This window comes from Amphiura filiformis, chromosome 15, assembly GCF_039555335.1.
Source record: "Amphiura filiformis chromosome 15, Afil_fr2py, whole genome shotgun sequence".
NCBI classification, from domain to species: domain Eukaryota; kingdom Metazoa; phylum Echinodermata; class Ophiuroidea; order Amphilepidida; family Amphiuridae; genus Amphiura; species Amphiura filiformis.
The window spans coordinates 56,795,020-56,813,850 of record NC_092642.1 but is presented as its reverse complement, the minus strand read 5'-3'; the positions used below and the strand labels follow the sequence as shown (position 1 = coordinate 56,813,850).

The 18,831-nt window shown below is 35.3% G+C and overlaps 2 long non-coding RNA genes across 2 annotated transcripts; both read right to left on the bottom strand.

The window, feature by feature from the left end:
* Positions 1-1,547: 1,547 nt before the first annotated feature.
* LOC140171858 (uncharacterized) lies at positions 1,548-13,755 on the bottom strand. Its single transcript, XR_011861654.1, has 3 exons — positions 13,606-13,755; positions 5,369-5,508; positions 1,548-1,603 (listed from the first exon to the last, which is right to left on the bottom strand). It is a non-coding gene; the product is annotated as an uncharacterized lncRNA (long non-coding RNA).
* Positions 13,756-15,932: 2,177 nt separating this feature from the next.
* LOC140170674 (uncharacterized) lies at positions 15,933-16,819 on the bottom strand. Its single transcript, XR_011861566.1, has 3 exons — positions 16,793-16,819; positions 16,439-16,586; positions 15,933-16,080 (listed from the first exon to the last, which is right to left on the bottom strand). It is a non-coding gene; the product is annotated as an uncharacterized lncRNA (long non-coding RNA).
* Between the last annotated feature and the right edge of the window lie 2,012 nt (positions 16,820-18,831).

Here is an 18,831-nt window from a genome sequence, read left to right as displayed (position 1 = left end):
CAGGCATGTAGCAAGTGGGGGACAGGATGGGCCGAAGTCCATGGGCCCCGAGGTTCAGGGACCCGAGCACAAAAGCGAAAAATTAAATAAGGGCTGATAATGGAGAGCAGGGCGGATTTTTATAGCATTGGGCCAGATGGGCCCGGGTCCAGGGCAATTTTGCCCCCCCCCCAAAAAAAATTGGGGGGGCCCCCAAAATTGCCCTATGCATCTTTCTTGTAACCCCAATAACAGCATCTTTTTTGGTCAAAATAAGGCAAAATTGTAAAATTTTCCGTGCTTCGCGCTCATTCAAATTCAGAAATTTATGTTGATCTGGGGCCAAGATAGTCTGAAATTGAATTCAACATAATATGTTAGTCCCCCTTAGTTAAACCAAAACTTGGCCACTGACTTTAGTGCATATACCTTCCTCGGCATGTGAGTTCGGGGCCTCCAAATTTTGGCCTGGTCCAGGGCCCCAATAAGGTAGGCTAAATCCGCCCTGGTTAAAAGGGCCCGTGCTGCTCCTTTTCCATAGGCCCCTGATGCTCTTGCTACGCCCTGAGATTACTTGATCAAAGACTGAACTCTAGAATCACATTGGCACCTCATTCGCTAGTCAAACTGCGTAGCAACGTGTGACCTACAATCCCGGACAAAATGTGTTCGAACACCCAATTCCCCCGTTCTTCTTAGTACAGTGCGCACGCTATACGAGTCACTGGAAACTAAGGATTATAGTAGTGTTATCTCAATGTTCATCTTCAGCATACGTACCTTCCCTTTCCCCACCAAACAATGTTGGGAGATGATATGGTGAAGATGAGCATATTGGGCATGCAAACATTATACAGGGGTAGAGAGGGCGACCATTTCCAATAAGCCCTTAAAAGTGTTCGAATAATTATTTCTAAGATTGTAGTTTTTTATGTGATAATCAGACAAAGCAGAAGGACATCGACACCGCTGAAGTAATTTGCTGAATAGTATAATAAAGTATTACTTGACTTGTCTGGACTTGACTTGGCTAATCATCAGCATTCAAATAGGGCCAGTCAGCAGGCCATTGGCCTGTAACTTTTTGGCCTGGCCGGTAACTTTTCTGACTGGCATCTAGTTGCCGGCCCGGCTGGCCGGTAACTTTTTAAGGTCAAGCCCGGCTGGCCTGTAACTTTTTGAGGCATATTTCAAACACTGCTAATCATTCACAAAATCTTAAGAAAGGTTATATTATACATGTAGTTCACATTATTTGCCAAATATAGTTTCCATATGTTTTAAGAACATGCTTCTCATTCTAATAAGGTAGGGATTTGACTTGAATTTATAGCCACATTGTCAGCTTTACAATGAGTTCTGCTAACACTGGTAATATGAAATGACCACTCACTGAAACAAATCCATGTAAATGTGCTGGTCTTAAAAGCCTTTCATTTCTAAATAGATAAAGTGAATGTATTTGTTCATAATATTTATGCAGCTTGTATCATTCATTTTTATACGCATATCTGTGGATGTTGACGATTGAGAAAGTTTCCCTCTGCTAACATGACTGACTGTTGTGTCGCTATGGATGTTGTCACTTGTTCCCTTGTAGCATCAACGAGGGCATCAAATGATTCTATGGATAAAAAGAGTCACAGAAAGAGAAGATAGTAAGAAATACATACATTTGTACAATTGACTGTGGATACTCATGAATGTGTTATTAGCATTTTGGAACAGTTATAATTAATGTAACTTTATTTCCTGATCTGCTTGTACTGCATGTTAGCCACACTCCAGCAATAGTGGAATTCCTTTCTTTTGTTTGAATAAACATAGTTCAAAAGCATTTGGAACCGGGTTGCTTTTGTATTACATTCACCTAGTTTTTCGAAAATGGCACATGGACACTTAAAATGACATGCATAAGAATATTTGTGTTGCGTATCTGGATAATATTGTTTACAGAATTGCTAATATAACTGGAATAAGAATAATACAATAATTTCAAGGCTTTATTGGACAAAGCAACTTCAAATAGTGCAATAGGGGTGACCGAGCAGTGTTTGCCCTTTTTCTGACTAGTCTAGGGATGTCAATTTTAAGGTTAGAAGGGACCTGACTGAGCCATATGAAAGCCATGTGTCTTGGCTACATACAAACCTAATCTCAGGACTGCAAGCCTTACAATAGTAAAGGAGACAAACAAATTTGTGAAGCGGGGCAGGGTCACCCATATGCATATGGTGGGCTCAGTGGGGCCATAAAAAGTTAAAAATACTGCATATAACAATAACTATAAACAAACGTTTAGTAAAGGGTAAATTGGGCAGTCATTTACTTCCGGGGAATCCATATTAAATAAATTGGAAGAGAATAATGTACGCTAAGTCCAAAATGAGCTAAAACTTTATTTACAGCTTCGAGGATTATGGTTTAGAACATGAAATAGTGCAATGAGATTTCAGTTTACATGCACTACAATCGTGCAAATCATGTTACAGTTGTCATATTTGGCAGATGAATAGTATTTATGGCCACGCTTTTGAACTCGCCACCCAAAAATGGTGGTTTTGTTACGCTTTTCCAAATTGAGACTCCTTCAAATTGTTATATCTCTGCTTAAACAGGTATTGAAGTGTGTTTGGTGTCATGTTGTAGCTAAATGTGTGCCCTAACAGACCTCCAAAGGAGAATAATATTATTGTTTATCAGCTAAGATAGTGGAGTTAGAGTTGTTTGAGTTCAGAATGACCGAGGTGGGGGATGAGGCGGTGGCGGATGAGGCGGTGGCGGTGTGTGCCAAGTCTATGGGAAATAAAGATTTTGTGTGTGCGCGTTGAATCAACTGATCATATCTTTGCATCCATATGGGCTACAGACATGGTTAAGAGCTCTTTTGAAAAATTATTTATTCTGCTAATTGTTTTTAATAATTTTGAACTCTTTATGATTGGTTTAGTCTATGAAATGCAAACTTTTATGTGCAAAACTACCTGTTTTCATACTAAACACTGTAGTAAGCAATGCGGATGTCTTCAAAATCTAAAAGTTGCCCTAAATTTTTAATTACTTATCCTATCATAGTCATAGTTTACATTTTCTGAGAGGAAATTTGATGAGGAATCTAATTATGGACTTACTTTTTTTGTATGGGTTAGGGGTAAAATGTTTCAGTTCAAAATAGGTTGAATTGTAAAAAAATTTGAACATATTTTGGGACACCCTGTATTCCAAGATTGCCAAACAGCTGTGATTTTTTTCTTCCAAAGTCAGTAGGCTCCCCTAACCTCTAACCAAATCAATGTTGTTTACTTTCAGTTTATAACTGCAAGTTAGTAATAAGCAATACATTAAGTGACCCATTTTTTATTTGGATTTTTTTTTTATTCCACCCTGTATAACTTCAAGGTCACCCTGTACAATGAGTTGAAATGTGTATATTTAAATTGCTTTTGCCTCTAGCTTTCCAAAAATGTATACTTTTGCTAGTTTAGGGTTGATAGCTTTGGAGATATTCTAATTTGAATTCTAATTTCAAAATGCATTCAAATTCAATGCATTTTGAAATCATTAATAGACTATGACATGAATACAAATTATCAATTTTCATATTAAAAATACAAAACATCTTGAATTTTTTTTTTTTTTTTTTAGGTCAACCATGAATGATCCTACCATTTAGGTCTAGGTCCAGGGACACTACAAAACCGAAAAAATAAAAACTTAAAATTTTTTTGAAATTGAGTATAGTCCCACCCCCAATTTTGAAAAATGTTCACCCAAAACGGGGTGGGACTATACTCAAGCGTCAGTCTGGGTAATTAAAATTTTACAGTAACTTTTAGATTTTGAAGACACCCTACAGTGTTTGATATGAAAGCGGTAGTTTTGTATGGAAAAGTTTGTATTTTCTAGACTAAACAAATAAGTAGAATTGATTAGATGTAAGTTCATGAGTCTTTTAGATACTAAATAGTGTAAAAATCCAATTTACAGTCTTTACAGAAGCAGATTATGCACTAAAAATATCAATCCCATAGAGTTTGTGTGTGCCACATCCCCCACCTCCACATCCCCCACCTCCGCCACTCTGCCCATTCTGAATTCTATGAAGCAGTGTCAGTATTAAAAAGGCTAACAGAATTCTTTTTACTGGGTTGAAAGTGCATTTTATTTAGCAATAAAATGAGACCACAAAGCGTGACAATAACTTCTTGCTTGGCAGAGATATCATCATTTAATTTGACATTGCCACCTTTTTTGAGTGGCGAGTTCAAGACGCACGACCACACATCAACACGGTGATTTTGCTGTTCACTCATGGAGATCGAACGACGAACGGCCATCGCAGCGTGTACCCACAAGATGTCAGCATTCAACACCACACTGATTATCTCTATTTTATATGCAAAATCTCAACATGAACTGTGAAAAGGTCTAGTGTAGGTTCATATGGCAAAGCCCCAAGAAGTTAGAGAATTAACTGAAATTGCAGGGCAAAAATGCAACCTGGAATTATAGAAATGGATACAAATAAACCTGATTGGTGGGGTCCAGGGAGGAATTTATATTTAATACAAAGACCTTCAGCAAAAAATATTCCAAATATGAAAATATAGGGATTATAGGGCTTTTTGAAACTTTCTAGGGAAATATAGGAAAATCTTAAAAATATAGGAAATATAGGACCGCTTGCAGCCCTGCTCATAGAGCTAAACTGCTCAATTAAAGAAAGTCCGCAGTCATACAACCCATCCTACACCAAAAACCTGATCTTGTTATGACAATTTGATTGATACGGTCGTATGCAGAATCTTGTTAGCTCCAATTTGATACCCAATTTGCTACCAAACACTCAAAAGTGACAAAGGTTGATACCAGTTTATGGCATTTGGTGCATTTTCAAAAGTTGCAAATCAAAACAAAGCATCTTGGTCGAAAATGGCTTAAGCGTGGCAATATGGTCAACCTTGCTTGCCCACGATGGGCCCCTGTCGACTATCCCAAATGCGCGTTTTATTCAATTGTCAGTTTAAAACGCATGGATGGCTACAGTGATTTACTGATGAATACTAGAGCACGATGTGATCGATATGACCTAGCGGTTGTTTCGGGCTATGTCAATATGTCAATGGTCGTGCTCTGCCATTCACCTCTACAGGTTCGCGTGGTCTGTTTTTAATTTGCAACTTTTGAAAATGCACCAAATTTCATATACTGCTATCAATCTCTATGAATTTAGAGATTTCGGTAGCAAATTTGGTACCAAATTGCAGCTAACAAGATTCTGCACACGACCTTATCAATCAAATTGTCATAACAAGATTAGGGTTTGGTGTAGGACGGGTTACATGACTGCGGACTTTCTTTATTTGAGGTGTTTAGATGAACACCTTACCTGAGCCAAACACCTGTAAAATGTACAACATTGTCTGATTGCAGCTCTTGTGGGGTTCGGCAGAGAGAACAGAAAAGTATTTTTGCAACTGTTACAGCACTCTTGTTGTAATCTCCTTTCACATATTTAGCAAGCAAAATCTGGAAAAGAAAAAAAATAGGTTGAAGAAGAACTTCTCATATATTTATGTTACCATCCACAGTTTGTAGTCTTCCATTCATTTTTTTTTCCTTTAACTATATTCATACATGTTTGATTTTATCTCTGAGCAGCAGCGGACTGTTTGATTTGCCTAGCTATAGGATAGGAGTTTCTCTCTGTAAACCTGTTGACTCCATATTAGAATTTTTGGCCTCCACACATATGTGGAGCTTGTGTTATCATCCAAATGGTTGTTTGTTTTGGCTTGTCCGGGCGGAAGCAAAACCATTAATCTACTCTGCAGCTTAAACTTCAAACTTGGTATGGTGATAGGACATAGTGGTCTAATCTGCTGTATTATAGTTCTATGTCATGTTTTATTTGCATATTTATGAATATTAATAAGCTAATTTGCATATTTTGCCTACATTTTCATAAATCTACTCAGCAGCTTTTATTGCATATTTTACCCATATTTTCATTAATAATCCACTCTGCAGATTTAACACAACATCGCAACAACCAATCAACTTCATTCTTGGTATATTGCGATAGTATACATGCATGGTGGCCCGATGTGCTGTATAGTTTTGCATCATATACTATTGGCATATTTATGAATATAAACCCTAATGCTAAATATGGTTTTTGGCTATCAGAAATTAAAGGAGAAGAGGAATGAAAAAGGAGAAGATGAACAAATTTTTCACTTGGCAACCTGGGATTCACACCTTAGACACCCACTTGTAGCTACGGTGGTGTCACTGGCCCATCAGCCATCGATTCCCTGGGTATGACAATGCATACATGTGCAGTGGTTTTCTTTGTAAGATTTTATAGAGTTAAGCATGCCCCAATGAAGGAAAATGTAGGCCTACTAACCCTAACGCTAATCATGGGTTTTGGCTATCGGAAAGGAATATGCCTATTTTGTATTAAAAGTATGTACTTTTGCACACTTATGCAAAACCACATACTTTTGGAAAAGTAATTGTACATACATGTATACCGTATAATAAAAACCCCTTTAAAAGGGAGTGCTCATCAGGCATGATTGGAACACATGGTTGTGCAATGTAGGTCGTTGGTGTTGAATAATGTCGCGTTTCTTATAATTAGGGCTAATGATATTGTTTTATATGTAGGCCTACTTAAGATTAAGATATCAGATTGTGAAGATCCTTAAGCATTTTGATTAAAAAGGGTAAATCGTTCCACTAGGTGATTAGCTCTTCAATATTTAGAGACTGCATATCTACTAATGTAGAGTCTGTTGGGATATGTATATATAGGATATGATGTGTGATAGATAATGATAAGGTTTCTTATGATTTGGATGATTCATAAATAGTTTTAGGAAATACAGTAAAATTTTAACGTTCCAGAAGGCTGATTATAGCATTGTCCAAAATGATAAGAATATCCCTTAGTCTGTTTTTGGTATTTTTGTTTTGTTTTTGGTAGGGAAGTGAAAAATTATGATGAAGCTGGAGGGGATCATGAAATAACCAAAAACTTGTATAATTTAATACAAACTCAATTAAAATTGTATGAAAACAACAAGGCTTTAATTAAAGATGATTTCCTTCAAATTTTAAATTTGTTTTATACTCAAAATGCTGAAATACTGCTAGTAATAATTATCGGAAGGGTTTCTGTCCATTTTGAGCTGAAATAACAAGGTAAAATGAAAGAAACCCTGCTGGTTAGTTATTTTGGCCATTTAACATGCAGTTCTATAGGAGGACATAATGTCACAATTCTTTGAATTATATAAATGACATTATGTCAAACTTTGTTCTGTTGACCTACAAACACAACCAATTTGGCTGATTCCATTTAGGTGCAAGTTGTGACATGTGTAAACATTACAAATATGCCAAAAAAGTCAGGTTTGAAAAATATTAACCAATTTCATATTACATGTATAAGATGGTACATTGTGGCTTTAACATCAGAACTTACCATAGTCTTTAGAATAAATCAAAAGGCAATGTGTTATTTTAGAAAATATTGAATTAGAATACAGTTAGCTTAGAATATGTATGAATATAATATCTAGAAGACATTTTGATGATATTCATTATGCACTGGACTTCAACTTGAAAGAGGGTTAAAGCAGGGATATGGGGTAAAAGTTAAAGGTTTAAAACTGGATCTATTAAAATGCTGAAAACCTCATTAGTGCCACTTTCAACTAGAGAGTAAAAGTAAAAGTTGAAGGTAATAATGAAACTAAACCTATTCAGGTAATGCATCAAAATACTGTGTGCAATGTAATGGAGAAGGTAAACATTTGGCCTTAAAATTCAATGTTGTTAATAATGTTGTTAAATGCTGGACTGATTATATCAAATCCATACCCTGGTCAGAACAAGCCTTCTTACCTCTCAATGCAAATTTAAGTAAGAAGTTCATGGGTATTTGGTATTGTACATTGTATTGGCCATGTACACTGACCTAGCTGGCAAACAAAATCTGATAAGTTCATGAGCAGTATGTAATTTACTAACTTGAACTTCCAGACCACTATCAATCTGTCAACACCTATGATTAATATCATCCCCAGGTTAAAAAAAACCCTTCACTATGGGCTACAGAACACAGTTTTATAAATAATTTCATGGGAAATGAGGCTAATATTCTATGTCCACCTCAAGTTAGATATCTCACTGCTGCATATATATTATGAACTATGTCATAGGGAGTGAGGTTAATTTAGTAGCTAGCATTTATAGTCTGCATTTCCATTACCAGGCATTATCCTATCAAATATTATACTATAAAATATTTCTAGTGAAGACAAAGCAAAAGCATTTGCAGAAGAAGCCTGACTTGGAGCTACTTAGGTTCAAAGGTCAAGGTCTAAACTGAATGTATATATTCACTCAGGTGTACCTGAGCAAAAAATATGAAATAAATACAGGCTAGTAGTGAGTACATTGTACATCAAACTGTACATGGTTTTGTATGCAGATATAAGGCAGTTTTGAATACTTTGCACAGTATGCATTTTTGAATAGATTGCATGTGGTGTGGCTATACAGAAGAACGACTACAGGTGCACTTAGCATTACTGATATGCTTCGCCCGGGGCTTCGCCTTCGTGACCTGAACTGAGTTACTTGTGAACTGTGGAATCTTCAAATTGGCACATAGTTACGCATTCGATGCTAGAGTCCATTGCCATCGTGTTTTTGGTTGATGCATTGATTTGTACCGTAATTAATATTCATAAAACAGCATTCAAGCTTTGACTATCGTTTGGCAGCCAGAATGGTGGAAACTTAAGTGAAAGATATCCTAATTAAAAGGAACATTTTCTAGGGTGAAATTTTGTGTAGAAACTGAATCTGACATAAACATTTTTATCAACTTGAAAATTTTCCCCATAACACTGTACAGGCATATTTCTGCCTGAAGTCCCAAAATTTGAGCGAAAATTGGTGCAAAAAAAAAAGTCCTTCAAAATGGGGATACTCAGCCCTGGCTAAACAAAAAAAACTAGCATGTATTTTTGCATAAACCGTATAAATTTGTTCCAATAAGCTCCCATGCCCCAATAAGCACCCACCTACATGTAGGGTATTTTCAATTAAGGGTAACATTACATGTAATGTTGAAGTGACAGTTAGACGTCAAGCCGTCAATACAGTGAAATAGTTGGAGGACTACAAGTCTAGTGTAAACTTGCAATGCATTTTCTGCACCAGAAAAGCTACTAGAACGTCTCAGGACCTATAACATAATGTAATTGCCTCTAATAAACGCCCTTGCGAAAGATTACATGTAGGTAAACCAGGTTAAAAATAACTGTCCACCCAAAATGACTTTGTTAAGTGCCCTGGGTGCTTATACGGTACATGTATGTAGAAATTGCATTATATGGCGTATAGGCCTACATATATTGCGTATTTTGCAAAAGTACTGTATACTTTTGCATACATATGCAAAACCACATACTTTTGCCAAAGTTCGGTATGTATTAAATACTATGTACATTGTAGTTTTGCACACAGCACATGAGGTAGTTTTCAGTCAATAATGACATAATATACAAATGTATATACTTGAATTATACAAAGTATGCATTTTGCATATACAGTAACCACTGGGTATAAGCCCACCCCCTAGATGGCAGATTTCACTTCAAAAATGGGGGTGGGCTTATACCCGAGTGGTTACGGTATATGCAAAAATGCATACAGGAGAACGACTACGTACACACATGGAAGTATGTTGCAAAAGTATGTAGGCCTACTTTTGTATGTACATAAATTTTGTAAATTGTATACAAAAACACATACCGTACTTTTGGAATTTAGTAAAAGTATGTACTTCTTCCCACGTATGTCAAAGCGGACACCCTCACGAAATCCCTATTGGTTTGTACAGGGCCTTTCAGTTCAAGAAAATTTTCTCAGCACAGAAAATACCAATTAATTTAGTATGGTAATTTATTTAAAAGTTGATTTCCCTGATAAGAAATCGAGCTTAAAATTATTTCATCAAGAGTATTTATTTGTTGCATGTTTTGTGATTTCCCCATTGAGTGCAACGGTAAGTGTCCCCTTTGTGTCACACTAGGGGCAAGATGGAATAGCCCAATCATGGCAAAAGTGACATCATGTTGACCGACAGAGTCGCAATAAGTGCAATGGATGGAACAACCCTGACCGAGAGAATTGGCTATTTTGAACTGTCGCTTAGTACAATGTACATGTACATGGCATTCATGCTTAGATTTCAAATGCAATGGTCTCGTAAAGTTTTTGTCAGAGAAGAATTAGGGGTTCATTCATGAAATTGAGGGCCCGCATGATTGATTGTTTATGCCTGAGGCATATGAATAAGCCCCTTTCATACATTCCCAAACATTCAGTGATTGTTTTTCATCAAATAATAACAAAAAATAAGATGTAAGATTCTTAACGCGATTTTCTTGCATTCTTTTCTATACCGAAATCATCACGCTGAAGTAGCGGGCATGAATTAGGGTTCATTCATATATTTTCATGACTAAATGGTTTTAGTCATGAAAATATATGAATGAACCCAGTTCATACATGGTCATTTTCACAGTAAAGGGTGTAACTTTTGATTTTTTGGGTCAAAATTTCAAACCACTTAAATATGTTTCTGTTTACTGAAATCATGCTTAGAAGCAACTTAAATTCCAGTAAAATAATGTTTCAAGGCTTAAACCTTTTGATTTCTAATAAAAAATTTGACATTTCCATAACATTTTGGTTAAAATCTAAGAAAAAATGTATTTTACATAACCTCAGAAAATTATGACATGAAAGCTGGAATACATGTGAAATCCCATTCCAAAGTTAGTCAACAGATATAAGTTAAATTTTATACCATGTTTTGCTATGTTTGTAATTGCAGTTTTGAAAATTTTTAACATCAAGTGTCATTTACAATGGAAATTTCCAAACCTTAAACATATTTTTAAGTTTTAATTGGGTTCCTAAAATAATTTGAATGTCTAACTTCATGTACAAATACTACTTGATGAAAGGAACCTCCCAGCCAAGTTTCACAGAAATTGGAGTTATTTTTAGAATTGGCAATTCAAGCGATTTGTGTTTGGAGGCTTCAGTTAACAACACAGGTGATCATAAAAGTAAAATATTTGGCTAACCACTACAAGTTGACATAAAAAATAGGTAAAAAATATCACAATTACCAATTTTCATGCTTTGCTTCTAAGTATTGAATTTCAGTTGTGACAAAAATTAAATTATCACAGCAAGTCATTTTTTTTGTTTGGAGGCTTCATGTTAACAATTGTTAAACATTGCAGAAGTAGTTTTTTGAAAACAACAGTGTTGGGATCATCTAAGCTGTTATTTTCTTGTGTATATTGAATCAATGATTCTATGCGGCAGATATTGTAGATTTATCACATGTTAATTTTTTCATCCATTTGATAAGTATGGTGTTTTTTGCATGTGAAGCCTCCGAAACAGGCTTTTTTGGGTATCAGTATATTTTTCAAACATTAACCATAATGTCAAATTTTTTTTTAATTTATGACATTCTGCACATGTCAAGTAATAATTACAATGCAGATATCAGTATGAAACACACCAATTTAGATATGCATAGATGATAATTAATCTTATTGTTGTTTCGGAGGCTTCATTTGTTTCGGAGGCTTCAATTGTTAACGGAAAGTTTGTATTGGGTCCCATTTTCAAACGGTGATATATATCTCCACGATTTAAAAACATGTGACTTGAGGTTCTACTTTGCTACATTTTGATAAATAGATTGGATGAGCTCTTTTATTTATATTTGCACAAGCTTGCTGAACAGTTTGTTTCGGAGGCTTCAAAAAGTTAACGGAAACACGGCTCTTTGAAGTCAAGATTTTATAAAAATTTTAAAAGCTTGCAAATCGACTAATTTTTGTTACCCATTTCAAGTTAAGATAACAACTGTTATGAATCAAGAAGAAGTGAAGAAATAACCAAGAATTATGAACCAAATCTACACCCACAAAGTTTGTTAACAATTGTTAACGGAAAATGAAGCCTCCGAAACGACAAATATCGAAGTCCGGTTCTCAAAAATACAGGGCTGTTCACAATTAAATCTAATGTGGCAGTGTTTACTGAACATATGACTGTACTTTCAGGATAAGAAAAATTATCCATGAACTAACTGAAGAAAACACAGGGTTTTACAAAAATGTTACTGTTTTTATAGTTTTTCAAAATGGCAATATTAAGTACATTTAAGCCTGCTAAAACTGAGCACAGTAACTCCCAAAGCTGATTATGCTACCCAAGGTAGCAGCTAACTAGATGACTTATGTGGCCAAAAATCATGGAATTCTGTGGCTTTATTAGAACACTACGGATTAAAATGTTAAAAATCCAAAGTTACACCCTTTACCGTGAAAATGACCACATACATGTACCAGTACATTTTGTGATTCTTATTTCATAAAAATAATAACAAAAAGCGTACAAGCAACATTACCGTATATCAAAAATCATGATTTTCCTTATTTTTCCTACCTGGCGATCCGGGACACCAATCACATACCGTTACATAGTGTGAATGTATGAGCGCTGAATATGCCCGGCTCTTGACCAATCGCAGCGCTGTTATATAGCACAAATGTATGAATGTCACTTGTTTACATTTTGAGAGCGTGTGCACAGTCTTGAGTACATGTATTTACGGAGGTGGGGTACTGATTGGCTGAATCGTATCAACAGACAGATAATCTGATTAGCTGATTGTGCATCATATATTATTCATATTCATATTCATATTTTATTATCAAAAGGTGACCCGAAGGTCAAATTACATGATAAATTTACAAAGATAAAAACAAACATTCAACAATATTTTTTTAAAGAATAACATCTATAAAACACATAAAATGGTATAAAATTTCATTTACAGAAACTAATATTGCACTTGTAAAATAGTATCATTAAATAATAATAAATAAAAAGAAAAGGAAAGAAACACATTGCATAATACACTTCAGAAAAGGGGGTGATTGCACGGCCACCGTGCATGCAGGATACAATGAGCACATGAATAAAAAAGAAAAATTACATATTACTTGTTTAGCAGGTCCACAAAGTATGGTATGGGACTATTTTGGAAGCGAGAGGTTCTGAACCGCAGTTGGGTGAATTTATGCGCATTGCGAAGGTTGCGACCATATCGTTACTCATTGCAGATCGGCGCCCTTGAAGTGAACACAAAGTTCCGCGTACGTCGACCATTAACAGGGCGCTCGCACCAATCTGAGCAAGCCAAGGGGATTGCCGTTGACGTTGTTTTCTGAAATCCAGTGTAGCCTCGAATGTGAAGCTCATCGGTCACTGCGGTGCACAAATTTGTGACTTGACTTCTCGAGCAAGGATACATTTTCAATTGAATGAACACTGACACAGCCTCGTCAGCCTGACATAGTGTGACAATTGTGTAATGTCGAGCCATACGATGGGTGTACTGTACATGTACATAGCTGTACACAATGTACCATGTCCATGTCATGCATTGCATGACATGATACTGAGCTTAAAATAGCTAATTTGCAAAGAAACTCAAACGCTTACCTGGCTAGGAATGCATCAACCACACCAATTACTTCTCTGGCTTGACTGTAATAGATTCTCAAAAATTTTGAGAAAATGAAATGTTTTCGAATACACTGCAAAACAACACACTACCGTTCGCTCAGCGTAATAGCGACACCGTCGTGTGGAAATTTTCATCATTGCGAAGGGAGACAAGCTGTGTGATGATAAAGAGAACACACCACAAAAACCTTCTTCGCATTGATTTTATACACGCAAAGTTATGAAAGTAGAGTTCACGTTTATGTGCAAAAGTAGATATTTTCCCAGTTTTAAAGTATAAATTATGTATATCATCTTAGAGAAGAACATTTTGCATACCATGGTATGCATTAGCTTTAACATTGCTCGGCTACTTGTTGAGAAAATCAGCGATACATAAAAGACCGATTTGACGACTGCTAACTACATTTTTCCCTTGTGTATTCATGCGCAGATAGTCTTAAATATTGCCCGAATATTCCCGTTTCTTTTTAACCTGTGTGACATTCACAATAAGAAATTGTATTTAAACACGATTTTGAACACTAAAATTGCTAATATTATATCAATTTGTCACATTTTGAATGTAAAGATGGCACTATATGACTGATAAACTTGGGCAGAAGCTGGCAGAAGTCTGATTTAGTGGTATAAGCCCTTGAATTAAAATGACCACGTGGTGATACATAACTGGGTGGGATATTTCCTAAAAATTGCAAAAATTCTTAAAATTATTTGCGAACCACGCAAAAGGTTAATCAAAATTGTTAGGATATAATGCAATATATTTCCTAATTCACATTTGATTCACAAGTTGACAAATATTTTTATAGTTACGAACACGTAATTTATCACCAAACTCGATACAAAAAGTCTATGCAAAACATCATACTTTAAAAGTATGTTGATAATTATGCTATACCGGGTCAAAGACACTGAAATGACATACTTTTCTTCTGCTGACCATATGATGCTGTATATTAACTATTATTGTTACATTTTAGGCCTATACCTAAAACTTTTAAAGTCATATTAATTCAAACATAACTTTGGTAATACTCACTCGTTTTCGTTCGTTGAAACGGCAAAACATACTTACTTTTCCTAACAAATCGAATTAAAATATTTAAAAAAAATTTAACCACAAAAAGTAAAAAAAAAAAATCATTCCAATACCACTAAAATATAATCTCTTGAGTAAACTGACCCCAAACCTGAAACAGATCCAGCCCCGAATGGGCTGGCGAAAATGCTGAAAAAGCTGAAAAAGTTCCGTCAACTAGTCAACTTTGTTGGCATTACTTAAAAAGTTGATGTATTAAAGTCGTTGCGTCAACTTTTTAAGTAATGCCAACTTCTGAATTCAAGTTCAGGGAACTTAGAAAAATAAACAAGGTTCAAAGAACCAATTAGTTGAGTTATTGTAACTCAACATGTAAGTTGATGTAACTCGTTCATATTAAGTTACTGGTACTTATTGTTTTGAGTTATTCCAATTTGGTACTTTGTTACTTAATTCACGTAATTGGATCATTTTCTGCACAATTAGCAGTATTCAAATATTTATTTTTGTAATCAGTGCAAAATTTTGTATACTATAGCACACCTCTAGAAAATTATGCTAACCTAGTTTCATTTTCTGAGTTGTAACAACTCAATAAAGTAAGTGCAAATGAGTGCGACCAACATAAAGATATCTAGTCAGCGTTACTCAAAATTGTACGCGTTGGCATTACTCGGAAAGTTGACGCAACGACTTACCTCAACTTACTGAGTAATGCCAACGAACAATTTTTATGAGTGTAGATAGCTTATACAGCTGGCATTCAATCTAATTGAATTACCTTTGGACAAAGTGATTTTGACCCTCTGACGTAAAAGTACTGCCATTTTGTTAATTTAGCTTCTTTTCCTCTAATTATTTCACCACATATTCTTAGAAAAAATATATATTTAGAATAACAATAGTGGGAATGGCTATACTCTGAGATATTTAAGCTTTCAAATTGTGTAAAGTTCTTTTTTTACCACCCTGTAGAATATTTCAATTATCCATAACACTTTACTAGCAATAATTAAAATAAAAAATCAGTAATATCACATAAATACTTTAAAAGATTAACAATTATTTTATTGAAATTTGTGACGGAACTATATACACATTCTGCATGGTGAACACCCCCCGGTCCTGTTGATTTCTGTCTTTCTGTGTCGGTATAGTTTATTTTTACTGAAGTTTTCTCTATCACTAGTATCAGTCACTCCGGCAGATCACTACCAATTATTGATTTCATCAAGTAGTTCCTTCATATCTTCATCCTCTTCATAATTATAATCATCAATGTCTTCATCATAAACTATCGACATAATCTTCCATTTCAGCAAAGCTTCTTCTTTCGTGTCTTCAACCTCAAAATGGCGTACTCTGACGTACTCGTAAAATGAGACACTCTTTTTAGCCTTTATCGGCACCTGCGGAACGGAAGAAAAACCGATATCAAAGATAGGCCTACCCTTCCAATAAACTGTAGGCCTATATTGTAGATACAAACCAAATTTATTTAATTATTTTGTGGCAAACTAATCTATCTACCACTGATATTGGCATTGATGAAGTAGCTATCTATCACTGATATGGGTATTGATGAAGTAATTATCTACTACCGATTATGGGCATTGATGAAGTAGCTATCTAATACTGATTTGTGCATTGATGAAGTAGCTATATATTGGCATTGATGAAGAAGCCATCTTCTATGTGGGCATTGATGAAGTAGCTATCAGCAACTTATGTGCATTGATGAACTATTACTACCGTGATTGTACTCACCAGATCAGGCAGATTTGTACAACGTGGCATGTGGCAGGAGGATACTTTAACTTCCTCATAATTAAACCCCGATGGGGTGACCCTTTGGTTGGGTAGCTCATAGCTGCTTTTGTGCAAGCATAACATAGTAACTGCCGATAAGAACCTCCTGTAATGCATGAAAACAAAACAAAGTCGAAATTAGATCGTATATTTGAACCAAATCGTACAAAACTTAATTGTTTTTAAAGAAATTTCATTTCATCGGAGCGAACCATAGAAAGTTACACCAAAAATGTACCTCGCTCTAAATGTTAATTATTTAGTATTTCTAATAATGCTGATTTCAAATTTTAAACAAATTCAAATACTAACCTCAAACGTGGGAAACACTTCTGTAACCATGGTAACAGCATATGTAAAAAGAAAAAAAACCGAGATGAATATTGTGAATAAAAATAATTCAAAATGTTAATGTAGTAAAAACAAATTACAAGTAGTTACAAGGCGTTATAGGGTGTGATGATGTTTATTTGGCATAGTCTCAATGCAATTGTATAGTTCAACAGGCCAAATTGAACAATATCAGACTCAACTTTGACCTTTGTAGAATATGAGGTTGTTTTTGAATTCAAGACCTACATTCAAAGTTTATTATATAATATTTTGGCCAGACTTGTTTGTGTGCATGTTAGATGAATTCGAGATCTTATTTTCATTATACACGCAGATGACCTAAATTGTAAGTTTATTTATCCGATCTTACCCAGGATGGGCACCCAACTCGGTTTTACAATTGAAAGCCATATTGTAACTGTTGCCATAGACATACGTTCTCGTTTGTCTGGGACTGTTGCTGAGAAGGACGCCCTCAATATTTTTTTAAATTCTGTTTTGAACACGATTGTAATGTACTTTAGTAAACTAAGATACCCTGCAAAAATCAAGACTTGCTGTAGTTTTGTCAAAATCCGAGATTTTAAATAAATGGCGTGCGGGACGGTCATACACACACACACCAAAGGACCGTACCGTAGCACGACCGACGGAGTAACACGCATTGGCTCTGGTAGTAAATTCCCATTTCTTTGCTTTACCTCACTTGTTCGGCCGAAAAAGGGACATATCTGACAGTAAAAGCTAACATTTTATGTAAAAGAAATACTAATCTATTTTTATGTAAATGTTACAATATGGCTTTAAGAATAAGAAATTGCGATATCACAGAATAATAGGCCCTATCATGTTTTATTTTAAAATTTTCAAGTTCTTTCTCATCATTGTTTAGTTTTTACCCTATAAGCAAATCCGTAAATATCACAAACCATAGGGCCTATTAAAAATGAACTGAAAAACTAATTAACCAAAAATTGTACTGGCAAAAATCCCGAGATGATTTAAAAATATTAAGTAACAAAACAAAATATTGTATGCAGAGTTGAAATGTTGGCATTATGTTGGTACATCCATATGGGAAACACTGCAATGTCATTAAAATCTATATATTTTCCCTAATAATAAAAGTTCTGCACCACAGTTAGATTTTTATTCTGGTCTGCAACTTTGACTTACCTGTTCCGGTTCACTGTATACAATGATTTGATCACGCATTTTCACAACTTTCACCAAATCTCTCTTTTCTCTGACAAAAATAGCTCAGTGTTTCGCAACTTACGACAAAATAGTGCGGAAATGTGCTTTTGTTTATTTTATCTTGTGCGCACAATGAAAGTAGGTAACTGTGATACAAACGCGTCAAGACAAATACGCGAACAGCAATCACGCGCGTATGACGCAACACGCGAACAGCAATCACGCGCGTATGACGAAACACGCAGTCAATCCAACGCATGCGTATATTATGTCATTTTATCCCCAGACGATTTCATGTTACTAGCGGTCACCCGTCTTTCGCGGTTCGTAAATAAATGCAATTTTACAAAATTAATGCATCCACCCTCCGAGTTTTTATTGGGAAGATTCGTCAAGTATGTCATATTAAATGTGTATACTTTAGCAATATGAGACCCAAAAAGTACCCACAATTCCAGGGTTAAGACTTACAATGGTATCCACTTTGTACAGAGCAAAAATATTGAGGAACTTATGTAAGTGCATTTTGTCAAGACTTATATAGAACACTTGGAGCTGTAATTTATCAAATAATGCTGGTACAATCTTGGCACCAATAATACTAATGGTGTCTTGATCGGGGCATATTTTAGATTTAAAGGGTAATACAGGGGTCAAATTTGGTATAGTTTAGTTTAAAACCACACCAAAGTATTCCTCTCATCCTAAGTAGTCCAAAAAAGTATAGTTTGACCTATTTGCGATGTACCACTATGTTCAGGATAGCAGTAGGGTAAATACGCCTATTCTCGGTCACTTAAGAAACAACCCGCTCTATTTCT